The following is an 11,157-nucleotide window of genomic DNA, read 5'->3' as shown; positions in this document are numbered from 1 at the left end:
GCTTGACTGTCAGGAACATACATTCACTGTGGTAGTTCTGGCCAGGAGAGACACAAAACGACCACAAAATTAGACAAAATGACTACAAATACACACAAAATTATCACAAACAGGTCCAAATAGATGCAAAATGACCACAAAAGCAGACCCTCACACACACAGACCCACCCTGAGGTCTGTAAGCAGCCTAATAAATTCAGAGGCGAGTGTTTCCTCTCCATTAAACACCATCAGATGCTCCATTGGTTCCCAGCAGCAGACCTCAGTGTGAGCAGGATTATGGAAAATGTCCTGAACTCTTGTTTTCATTTCCTCGCCGAGGTGTGCGTCTTTGTGCACCGGAGTACACTTTACACCTGCTTCCCTTCTTCATCTGTCTTCATTTTTCTGGAGGAGGCAGGATGTTTGGCTTGGCTGCGACCCGCTCCATGACTTAATCCCTGGGTGCTATTGTTAAATATTTCTAGAAAAAAAAACACATAATGAAAACCAAATGCGGCGGACGGAGCGCGGTTCAGGTTTCAGGGCCTGCGCTTTAACAACGCTGCCTTTCCAGCACGTCGAGGCCAAATAACTCACTTATGTTTCCCTTGTAATACTACGCCAAACATGAGATCTTTACTTTGTCAAATCTGGTAAGTATCAAACCAACTGTATCAATAGGAAAACAGTTTTAATAAGCATTCCCAGGCGAGCGCAGAGGAACACCTCTCACCTGGAAGCTATTAGAGGCGGCAGGAAATGGAGGCAGAGATCGAGTGCTTCCCAATAATGTGTGTCCCCCCGGAGAGAGCAAATATGTAGATTCATCATAAAACATATCTGAGAGGTCGGACTGCAGCGGAGGAGAGAAAATCAGCTCCGACAGCTGGGCACCTCCAGCCCTCCAACATCACATCGCACAAACATCTGCGGACGCTGCGAGCAGATAGCGTTTCATCGCTCATGTCCGACCATCCCTCCTGACAGTCGCACTGTAAACACCTTCTCCAGATGGACGGACGGATTTATGGAGGCGGGCTGCCGCCAAGAGTGAGGCAGGACGAGAGTGAAAGTACTCAAGTTTAAGGTAGTATGTCACCGTTTGGACACAGAGTAATAAAATATTTAAAAAAGGTAAGAGGGAGTAGAAGTACGAGATACAGGATACAAAGTTCACTCAAAGCAAAAGAAAAGTCCACAAAGTGACAAAAGGGCAACAAGAGAGACACAAAATGACCACAACGATGCACACAATACTTCACTGTCAGGATTGTGTCTTCACTGTTGCAGTGAAGGACAGACAAAATTATCACAAAAACACACAAAGCAACAACTAGAAAACACAAAACCACCACAAAGTGATTAAAAAGCGACTACAAATACACAAATTTAGCATAAAGAGTCAAAAAATGATCACAAACACAAAACAACCACAAAGTAACACAAAATTACCAGAAATACACACAAATGATCACAAAGTGACCTGAAACCACATCACCTGACAAAAAGCAATTAGAGAGACACAAAACAACGACTAAGAGACAGAAAATGACAACAAAGATGCACAAAACGCCTCCGTACTTCACTGTCAGGATTATGTATTCATTGCGGTAGTTGTGGCCAAGAAAAGACACAAAACGACTCAAAGGAGAGACAAAATCATCACAAAAACACACAAAACAACAACTAAGAAACACATAATTACAATAGAGAGATACCAAATGACCACAAAGTGAAAAAAAGCAACTACAAATACACAAATTAGCCACAAAATGACACAAAATGACTAAAAAGTAACTACAAATACACAAATTAGCCATAGAGAGACACAAAATGATCAGAAAGAAAAACAAGACAACCACAAGTAACACAAAACTACCAGAAAGAAACACAAAAAAACAAAACAGAACCAAAACATGACAAAAAACCACTACAGACACAAAACAACTACACACAAAATGACCACAACGATGCTTCGTACTTCACTGTCAGGACTAAGTCTTCACTGTGGCTGTCCTGGCCAGGAAGACTCAAAACAACAACGAAGAAACACAAAATGACACAAAATGACCAAAAAGCAACTACAAACACACAAGTTAACCACTAAACGACACAAAATTACCAACAAAGAAGCCTCAGTGCTTCACTGTCAGGACAAAAAAGCAACTAAAGGACCCCAAACAGAACTACAAAATGACCACAAAAAGATGACAAAGACACACAGTAGAACCAAATGAAGACAAAAAGACACAAAATAACTAAAAACCAACAGAAACATAACAAAGCAAATACAAAAAGAGACACAAAATGTCCACAAAGTGACTAAAAAGCAACTACAAACCCACAAATTCACCTCTAAGCAACACAAAATGACACACAAAGAAGGCTCAGTGTGTTTCACTGTCAGGACTATGCATTCACTACAAAAAGACACACACTGACTGCATAGAGCCAACAAAACAACAATAAAATGACAAAAAGGCAACTAAATGACTCCAAAGAGGAGCAAAACAACGACAAAGTTACCACCAAAAGACACAAAAGCACTAGAAACTACACAAAATGACCAACAAAGAAGCACAAAATGCCTCCATACTTCACTGTCACAGCTGTGCATTCACTGTGGTAGACCTGGTCAGGTTCACAACAAACACAGCAAAATAAAGTCAGCCCTGAATATACAGAATTATAATTTACAATAATGAGAAATATTTGTCAGACAGCATCTTTTTTTTTTTTTGCTGTGTAATTTTAAAGTGACGCATTGCAAAAGTTTAAGGATAAAAGTGTGAATTCAGACTTTTTCTTTGTGAGCTTTTACCATATTTAACCTTCCTATTGTCTTCATTCATGGGCACCAAAAAATATTTCGGAAAAAAATCCAAAAATTCAGCCAAAAATTTACCAAAAATTCAGAAATTTTGCAAAATGTTCAGGAAGAAAATTCCAATAATTCCTTAAAAGTTTCCCTTCAAAGTTTCATTTTTTAACAAAGTCCCTCAAATTTGGCAAGAAAATTCTTGTAAATATTTTTTAAAAAAAAGAGTAAAAATCTCCTGAAAAAAATCTGAAAAATATCTAAAATGATTCCATATATCTCAATAAAACTTCTGATAGTTTCTTTAAAAACATTCACATAAAAATCAACCAAATCCAGTGATTTCTGATTTTTTTAAACATTTTTTTTCACTAGAAAATGGTCAAAGATTCATTTATTTACATTTTAAAATTTTAAAACAGGTCAGTTTGACCCGCAGGACGGCACTAAGGTTAAGAACATTCACAAAAAAATCAACCAAAATCCAGCCAATTTCGAAAAGAAAACATTTTTTGGTGTCCAAAAATGAGGACAATAGGAGGGTTAACATTTCTTATTTTTTCATCAAAAAATATTTAAAAAATTCCCAAAAATGTTGAAAATGTGGACATCAGAAGTTTCATTGTCAAAATATTTTTCCATATTTTGAAACTTTAAAACAGGTCAATTTGACCCGCAGGACGACACGACGGTTAACAAAACCTGTAAAATAAATGTTCAAAATGACTTTTTAAACTTTTCTCTCTTGCTGTAAACTCTTCTTTATTTTCTCGGCAGCTCCAGGCCTCCGTACAAGTTTCTGGCAGGAAACATTCGGCCTTTCAGCCGATGGATTTATCCACCGTCCTTCACATCAGCTTCCATTAAAGCTCTTCTTCCAGGAGAACCTTCCTCGTCTCCATTGACATTCCTGAGGCGGAGCGATCATCATCGGGCCGGTCTCTGAGGCCGAAATCAGCGTTAATAAATCAATCCCCGGCCTGGCGAGGCTCTGCTCTCCCTCGGCTGCTTGCTAAACAAATGGATTCAGCATGTTTAATGAGGGTGGGGGAGGTGGAGGTAACTAATACCTTTAATGATCTCAGCAGACCTGCAGAAGACGCTGGCACCTGCCCAGGTGGCGGCGGGGGGCCGATGTTCTGGACGTTCTGGTGAAGATGCTCCAGATTTACGGCTGGAGGTGGACCGGGCCACACAGCGGCTTCAGAGGCCTCAGCGGGACAGCGTGTTCGGGGTCTGGAAGTGATGATGGTCCTGGAGGTTTGATCTGTTCCACAGTCTGGTTTGTTTCTGCTGCTTCTGACTGCAAAGTTCTGGACAATAAAAAGGAACATTTAACCCTCCGAACTCTGAGATGTTTCAGTTTCCTGTTGAGTAACGTCCCGCTTCTCCACGGAAACGGCACAATATCTTGAAATAAATCACTAAAATGAGCCCGTTTATCATCCACAAACTAAATGACGACTTTCCTCAAACTACTCAGCAAAGACTCCGTCGGAAAATTTAGAAATTTTAGCCAAAAATAAATCATTCGAAGCCATAAATGCAGCTCGGCTCAAACAGAGAACAGAGGAGGTAGTTGTTGGAGATCCATTCAGCATGGAGAAACATCTTCTACTGATGATGGACAGAGGACAGAGGAGAAGATTGTGGAGGCTTTAAAATGGAAATATTCACGTCCAAAATGTCTTGAAGTATTTAATAAAAGTCCAAAAAGACCCAGTAATGGTCAAAAATGACTTAAATTGACATATAATGTTTGAACAGTCTTTCAAAATGTGTCCATGGCCTACCTTAGAGTCCAAACAGAAAGGAAAAGCAGCAGCAGGTCGACCTCCAGAACAGGAAATGACATCAGACCTCCAGCTAAAACACAAAACAAACACAATAAGAACCCGCATAAAAACACTAACAACAGAAACAGACAAACAAAAACAAAACACAAAACTGTGGGGAACAAAAACACGGGTAACTGTAAATCGCTTTAAGTCTTCTGTTTATTTATTTTAAGATAAATTTACACTGTAAACACATTTCCTTCATATTTGTCATTTTTTTCTGCACTTTTGAAACACATGAAAATATAAACCAAGGTACAAAAATACCTTCTTTGATAGAAGTTGCAAGTTTAATGTAAAACAGAATAAATATCATATAATATGATGATGACAATATCTTCACTGTCAGGACCATCCATCCACTGTGGTAGTCCTGGTCAGGTTCCACCAAACATCTGGACTCCATCTGAACTCATTGATCTTCATCTGACCAAAGAATTTTCTCCGTCCATAGAGGTTGATGTTCTGAAGGTTCCTTCACACTGTCTGAGCTTCACACTAACTCTGGTTTCCATGGAGAACCCCTGAACCAAGTCTGAAGCAGCTGATGTCTGTTTTTACAGTTGGATGGAGAAAGTAGTTCACTGTGTGTGGAGTCATTTTAGGAGCTCTGATTAGTGGAACTATGACTCCTTCTAGACCTCCTGATTAGTGGAACTATGACTCCTTCTACACCTCCTGATGAGTGGAACTATGACTCCTTCTACACCTCCTGATTAGTGGAACTATGACTCCTTGTACACCTCCTGATTAGTGGAACTATGACTCCTTCTACACCTCCTGATGAGTGGAACTATGACTCCTTCTACACCTCCTGATGAGTGGAACTATGACTCCTTCTACACCTCCTGATTAGTGGAACTATGACTCCTTCTACACCTCCTGATGAGTGGAACTATGACTCCTTCTACACCTCCTGATTAGTGGAACTATGACTCCTTCTACACCTCCTGATGAGTGGAACTATGACTCCTTCTAGACCTCCTGATTAGTGGAACTATGACTCCTTCTACACCTCCTGATGAGTGGAACTATGACTCCTTCTAGACCTCCTGATTAGTGGAACTATGACTCCTTCTAGACCTCCTGATTAGTGGAACTATGACTCCTTCTAGACCTCCTGATTAGTGGAACTATGACTCCTTCTACACCTCCTGATTAGTGGAACTATGACTCCTTCTACACCTCCTGATGAGTGGAACTATGACTCCTTCTACACCTCCTGATTAGTGGAACTATGACTCCTTCTACACCTCCTGATGAGTGGAACTATGACTCCTTCTACACCTCCTGATTAGTGGAACTATGACTCCTTCTACACCTCCTGATGAGTGGAACTATGACTCCTTCTAGACCTCCTGATTAGTGGAACTATGACTCCTTCTACACCTCCTGATTAGTGGAACTATGACTCCTTCGAGACCTCCTGATTAGTGGAACTGTGACTCCTTCTAGACCTCCTGATTAGTGGAACTATGACTCCTTCTACACCTCCTGATTAGTGGAACTATGACTCCTTCGAGACCTCCTGATTAGTGGAACTATGACTCCTTCTAGACCTCCTGATTAGTGGAACTATGACTCCTTCTAGACCTCCTGATTAGTGGAACTATGACTCCTTCTAGACCTCCTGATTAGTGGAACTATGACTCCTTCTACACCTCCTGATTAGTGGAACTATGACTCCTTCTAGACCTCCTGATTAGTGGAACTATGACTCCTTCTACACCTCCTGATTAGTGGAACTATGACTCCTTCGAGACCTCCTGATTAGTGGAACTATGACTCCTTCTAGACCTCCTGATTAGTGGAACTATGACTCCTTCTAGACCTCCTGATTAGTGGAACTATGACTCCTTCGAGACCTCCTGATTAGTGGAACTATGACTCCTTCTAGACCTCCTGATTAGTGGAACTATGACTCCTTCTAGACCTCCTGATTAGTGGAAATATGACTCCTTCTAGACCTCCTGATTAGTGGAACTATGACTCCTTCTAGACCTCCTGATTATTGCTGACACTGTGGTTCACTGGTTTTTAGTTTATCTTCTTGGATCCTCTTTGAAATTTTGACCCACTTTGGACAATTTTTACTTGTTTTGGACAAAGTTTCAGTGTTTTGGCAGGTCTTGAGAAATTTTGGACGCATTTAAAGTAATTTCTGAACAGATCTGAGTCTTTTTTGACATATCTACCTTCATTTTGGACTAATTATCATCAGATTTTTCTTCCTCCTGTGTTCAGTTCTTTTCTATGTGGAGCCATGATGCAGACATAGACTCAGTCCATAGGTCCAGAACAGAGAACGTTCTGATGTTCTCAGCTCATTTTAGAATCATATTCATGTAGATAGACTGATGGGAAATCACAGCTGGACTCACTTTAGTTTCTGATCGCAGCTGGATTCACTCTGTTTGCGTAGAATTTCTATTTTCATCTGTCTAAAGTATTTGTTTTAGATCGTTGGTCTGATGTTGAACTTGGTAAATACTGAAGTTCTACAGTTTATAATCGTGTGACAGTGAAGTGATGTTTTTCAAAGGTTTATATTCATGTTTTTGTTTTCGCTTTCCTCTGTAGATGTAAGATGGACCAAACCAATCAATCCAGTGATTTCTGTTGCTCCAGTTTCGGCGTGTTTGCTTCTAAATGTTCACTCTTCAGGTGGTGATATCTGTTGAGGATCCAGCGTAGCAGTGATGGAGGACGGACTCGGGAGTCCTAAGATGTCTCCGGAGAACATACGATTATGTATGGAGGCTCCGAGGGCACAAATGGATTCTGGGGGCACCTGGCTGCCGTCCATTATCCACTCAAAGACCAGGAGCGTCCTCTGATGAGACAACACGGCCGTGGAGCTCCAGTAAAAGACTCGTCGCCGTGTGATTTCTGGCCCTCCATTATGGACAACAGGCGACGTCCTTCAGGCGGTTACTGCAGCGCGAGCAGCTTCCACAGGGAGCGCCAAGGTTACAGGCTGCATGGATGGATGTTTGGATGTGCATTACCTTTAATGCAGCGCTCCACATCACCGCCGGGGAGTCCCAGGGCTGTTTGGAAATGCAGCAGCCGGTTGCATCGCAGATCGCTGCACATTTTTAACCTACAGCTGCAACTCCACGGCCAAATAAATCAGCACACGAATGGAAAACAGTCGGAAAATGTTGATGTTTGGATTTTAAAAACAGTAAATATTCTCATTTGACTGCTTAAGGCCAAAAAAAAAAATGGGTGTATAGTTCATTAATTTCATGTGAATAATCCCAAAATGCAAACTTGTGTCCAAATATTTATGGATATAGATTAGTTACACCTGTTATGACTGCTATCAGAAAATATCCACTGTAACTTCTATTATTGCTGCTGCTGCTTCTTTTGATGTTGTAAAGGGGCCAATAAACATCAATAAAAGGGATTTTTTTTTAAAAAGGCCAAAATAAAAAAGACAAAATATTGTCTAAAATGACATTTTTTCCCCAAAAAATGAGTCACAACTGGTCAAAAATGACACAAAAATAGTCTCAAATGACCAATTTTTTTTGTCCAAAACATCAAAAATTGTCCTAAATGAGTCAACATTTTACTGAAATGAGTAAAGAAATGTCCAAAACAAATTTGAAATTGATTCAAAAATAGTCCAAAAAGCCTTAAAAATCCCAAATCAAGCAAAATCTGTCCAAAACTACCAAAAAAATGGTCAAAATGACTTAAAACCTGTCCAAAATGAAAAAAAACTAACAATTGACACAAAAATAGTCTAAAACGACCACTTCAGTCAAAAAATTACAGAAAAATTAACTAAAATGACTTAAAAATATCGATAATCACATTAAATCTGTCCACAACTAATCAAAAAGTCTGTAAAGTGACTTAAAATCTGCCCAAAACAAAATTGACACAAAAATAGTCTCAAATGACAGAAACTTTTTTTAAAAGTCAAAAATGGTTCAAAATTACACAAAAATTGTCCTTAATGACTTAAAATTATCCAAAATTGACACAAAAATAGTCTCAATAACCTTTTATTTTTCAAAAATTTTCCGAGCCAAGATTTTACTAAAATTTGTCAAAAAATGTCCAAAATAGCATAAAACTTGATCAAAATGACACAAAAATGATCTAAAATGACTCAAACTTTTTTATTTTCCAGTAGGTGTGGTTTCCCGCTCTTTTTCTGAGGGTGAAAACAGAAACCATCCAACCATCCGGACTAATCCATCAATTTGTGAATGTTTTGCTAAATATTTTGACGTTTCTGATGTCCCTCGCTGATGCTCCACCTGATCCATCTCTTTTCCATCTCTTTTCCATCTCTTTTCCATCTCTTATCCATCTCTTATCCATCTCTTTTCCATCTCTTATCCATCTCTTTTCCATCTCTTATCCATCTCTTTTCCATCTCCTATCCATCTCTTTTCCATCTCTTTTCCATCTCTTATCCATCTCGGGTTGTCTTCTCCGTTTCTGAACGTTTCCTCAGGACGAGCAGAAAAGTGCAGCTCTGAAGTTGCATCACGGACTTATTGAGGCCGCTCAGATTTACGGCCGTTTCTTCTTTACAAGGCGGCTGATGAGATTGGAGCTTCCTGCGTATAAATATTTACCTGCAGTGCGTCTGATTCCATCTGTCCGGTGCTGCCCTCATATCCGTCCCCCGGGAACTGTGAAGACGTAGCAGAAGATCCGCGCTGACCGAGACTCTTATTAAAACAATGAAGGCGGTAATTATCCTGGAATTCCAGAGCAGTGCTATAGTCGTAATGAGGCCACACAGGAGCCGGAGAATAAAGAATGAATGTAATAAATAAGCCATTAGATGGGCAGTAAAAGGAGCGGCGAGTAAAAAAGACAACAACACGCTTCAGACAGGCCTTGTTGCCTCTTGATGAGCACTTGGAGAAGTTTCTATTTTGGACCGTTAACGGTGTTTGTTAGAAAAGCTGCAGCTGGCATCAGAAAATCCTGCTGATGCTCCTTTACGACTGGACGGAGCTCCATTATTCAGGATTAGGACATAAATCTGAGAAGTTTCTGGACGTACAAACTATCGCTGCTTCCTCAATGATGGCGTCGATTCTAAAGGTCCTGATTGAACCGCTTCATTAGACGCTTCATTCTAATTTACTCATTTAATCAACTTAATATTCAGCCTGATTTAAGCTCAGCTTTCTGTAGCAGTTCATTTAAAACCAAGTTCAAGTTGAGTTAACCTCATTCAATTCAGCTGAACGTTTCAAATCCACGATAAAAAGTCTACATTTGCAGATTATTATTATTATTATGATGCTACTAGTAGTAGCATAAATGATTTTTTTAAGTTGAAAAATCATAAAAAATTACGTTGATCCAAATAGATTTTTGAAGTTATTAAAAATGAATTTTAATGAACATTCATTTTTAAGTTCAAAAATCCCCCCCAAAAAACCTTTAAGTTGATCCAACAAGGTTTTCTACGTTATTTAGGATGAATTTTTAAGTGTTACGAACCTAATTACTGTAATTATGAACACAAGTTTTTAGTGGTTCCAATTAGATTTTTTAAAGTCATTTAAAGGAAATTTTAATTATCATCATTATTATTATTATTATTACTATTTGTATAATTAATTAATGATTATTAGCAGGAACACAAGTTTTGAAATTGTTCCATCTGGATTTTTTGAAGTTATTTAAAAGGAATTTTCATTATTATTATTATTATTATTATTATTTATATAATTAATTAGAGGTAGGAACACAACTTTTTAAGTTGAAAAATCATAAAAAAATTAAGTTGGTCCAACTTGCTTTTCTACGCAATTTACGATTTTTTTTTAGAAAATGTTGTGTTACTGTAATTATAAACATGAGTTTTTCAGTTGATCCAATTAAATTTTTGAGTTATTTAAAAGTAATTTTAATATAATATGAACTCATTTTTAAGTTGGTTAATTATATAGAATTAAGCTGATCCAACTAGTTTTTCTACGTTGTTTAAGATGAATTTTTAAGTGTTATGTACTCATTTAGCGTAATTATGACAGAAAGTCTGCAAATTGAGAAAAATAAGTTCATTCAACTTGTTATTTCAAATCAATTTTATTTATTTATATTTGAGATGAACATTTAAAATCCTCCATAAAAGTCGATCTTTAGAATCTTTTATTATTATGTCTTGTTTAATATTTTATGGTACGGCCTCTATTACCCTCACACAGCCTCCGCTGCCCCCACACAGCCTCCGCTGCCCTCACACAGCCTCCGCTGCCCCCACACAGCCTCCGCTGCCCTCACACAGCCTCCGTTTCCCCCACACAGCCTCCGTTGCCCTCACACAGCCTCCGCTGCCCCCACACAGCCTCCGCTGCCCTCACACAGCCTCCGCTGCCCCCACACAGCCTCCGCTGCCCTCACACAGCCTCCGCTGCCCCCACACAGCCTCCGTTGCCCTCACACAGCCTCCGCTGCCCCCACACAGCCTCCGTTGCCCTCACACAGCCTCCGCTGCCCCCACACAGCCTCCGCTGCCCTCACACAGCC

The 11,157-nt window shown here is 39.4% G+C and overlaps 1 long non-coding RNA gene across 49 annotated transcripts; it reads right to left on the bottom strand.

The window, feature by feature from the left end:
• Window positions 1–4,927: 4,927 nt before the first annotated feature.
• On the bottom strand, window positions 4,928–6,659 carry LOC127535914 (uncharacterized). 49 transcript variants are annotated; one of them, XR_007944833.1, is made up of 5 exons: window positions 6,402–6,599; window positions 6,130–6,333; window positions 6,028–6,061; window positions 5,688–5,823; window positions 4,928–5,279 (listed from the first exon to the last, which is right to left on the bottom strand). It is a non-coding gene; the product is annotated as an uncharacterized LOC127535914 (long non-coding RNA). The 49 variants fall into 49 exon arrangements; XR_007944831.1 differs by lacking the exon at window positions 6,028–6,061 and adding an exon at window positions 5,926–5,993 and having other exon boundaries at window positions 6,164–6,333; XR_007944802.1 differs by lacking the exon at window positions 6,028–6,061 and adding an exon at window positions 5,926–5,959 and having other exon boundaries at window positions 4,934–5,279; window positions 6,164–6,333.
• Window positions 6,660–11,157: the final 4,498 nt, after the last annotated feature.

The sequence above is a fragment of the Acanthochromis polyacanthus genome, chromosome 10, assembly GCF_021347895.1.
Source record: "Acanthochromis polyacanthus isolate Apoly-LR-REF ecotype Palm Island chromosome 10, KAUST_Apoly_ChrSc, whole genome shotgun sequence".
NCBI lineage: Eukaryota > Metazoa > Chordata > Actinopteri > Pomacentridae > Acanthochromis > Acanthochromis polyacanthus.
The sequence above is the reverse complement of the archived record's forward strand: the minus strand, read 5'-3'. Positions and strand labels throughout refer to the sequence as shown.